We start from the raw sequence: 1671 nt of genomic DNA on the forward strand, positions 1-1671 counted from the left end.
CCTCAGAGCCCATTGGGAGCCCCAACAGGGCTCACACTCAAGTTGTGGGATGCAGGAGTAACCGTTCTTGAATCAGGGGGCTACAGAGGGTTGAGCTTGAAGACCTGTTAGACACTGATAGATCAAATATAGACCTGGTAGGGAGGCAGGAGGTGAGTGAGAAAGAAAAAAGGCAAACCAGTAATGAGGGCATCCATTCATTCATTCAATAGTATTTATTGTGTGCTGACTGTGTGCAGAGCACTCTACTAAGTGCTTGGGAGAGAACAGTAGGACAATAAACAGACACATTCCCTGTCCACAGTGAGCTTACAGTCTAGAGGGAGTGGGGGAGGGCATTGAAGTGACCCTTCTGGCAGGGTACTGACCTAAGCAACACCCTGAGTAGGGTCAACCCCTCCCAGGGTCATACCTTGAGAGTTCCCAGTACTCTACCAGTCTCAACTATGGGAGGGAGAGTCAGGCAGAAGCCTACCCATTCCATTCCTAGCTTGGGCAGTGGCTAGTGAGTAGAAGGCAATCTGCTACAAGTCAAATCTCCTCCGTGCTGGGCAGCAGCGGCACGGGAGAGAGTCTAGAGCAAAGACTCAAGTTTACTGCGCAGAAGGAGGCAATGGTAAACCACTTCCATATTTTTACCAAGAAAACTCTACGGCTACACTACCAGAATGATTGCAGATGGAGGTGAGAGTTCTGGGAGAGGTGTGTCCATGGCGTCATTATGGGTCGAAGATGACTCGATGGTAAAATAATAATAATAATATTGGTATTTGTTAAGCACTTACTATGTGCAGAGCACTGTTCTAAGCACTGGGGTAGATACAGGGTAATCAGGTTGTCCCACGTGAGGCTCACAGTTAATCCCCATTTTACAGATGAGGTAATTGAGGCACAGAGAAGTTAAGTGACTTGCCCACAGTCACACTGCTGACAAGTGGCAGAGCCGGGATTCGAACCCATCACCTCTGACTCCCAAGTCCGGGCTTTTCCCACTGAGCCACGCAGCATAAGACCAGACTTCAGTGGCTCAGAAGGACCGGGTTGGTTCTGGAGCAAAGAGGAAGGCAGGGCTTCCTTGGAGAACTGTTTTAATGACTTTTATAATAATAATAATTATGATAATGATAACGGTACTTGTTACTGCCTACTATGTGCCAAGCAGCGCTGTGAGCACTGAGGTAGATATAAGTTATTTAGGGTGGACAAAGTCCTTAAAATGTTCTGGATAGTAATTAATAATTACGGTACTTGTTAAGCACTTACTATATGCCGAGCACTGTTGGATCCCGTCCCTGTCCCACCCAGGGCTCACGCTCTAAATCCCCATTTTACAGATGAGGTAGCTGAGGCCCAAGCTCACACAACAGAGATGTGGAGGAGCCGGGATTAGAACCCATGATCTTCTGACTCCCAGGCTTGTGCTCTATCCACCGAGCCACACTTCTTCGTGACGCCATGGTCTGGGATAACCCAGGGAATGTCTCATGAGTCTGGGGGCCTAGTATCTGCCAGTGCCATGACTGGTCTCCCTAACAGTGAGGTGGCTAGCTGGGATATCCATCAGATCGGGTGCGGGGGCTCCCTGATGCATAAAGGGAAATGAGTTTCCAGGCAGGTCGAGAAGCAGCATGGCCTAGTGGATAGCGCACGGGCCTGGGGGTCACAAGGACC

At 49.3% G+C, this 1671-nt stretch overlaps 1 non-coding gene across 1 annotated transcript; it reads left to right on the forward strand.

Annotated features, from left to right (window-relative positions):
- Positions 1-394: 394 nt before the first annotated feature.
- On the forward strand, positions 395-532 carry LOC114810859. The gene has a single exon (XR_003758549.1). It is a non-coding gene; the product is annotated as a small nucleolar RNA SNORA7 (small nucleolar RNA).
- The last annotated feature ends 1139 nt before the right edge of the window (positions 533-1671 follow it).

The sequence above is a fragment of the Ornithorhynchus anatinus genome, chromosome 3, assembly GCF_004115215.2.
Source record: "Ornithorhynchus anatinus isolate Pmale09 chromosome 3, mOrnAna1.pri.v4, whole genome shotgun sequence".
Taxonomy (NCBI): domain Eukaryota; kingdom Metazoa; phylum Chordata; class Mammalia; order Monotremata; family Ornithorhynchidae; genus Ornithorhynchus; species Ornithorhynchus anatinus.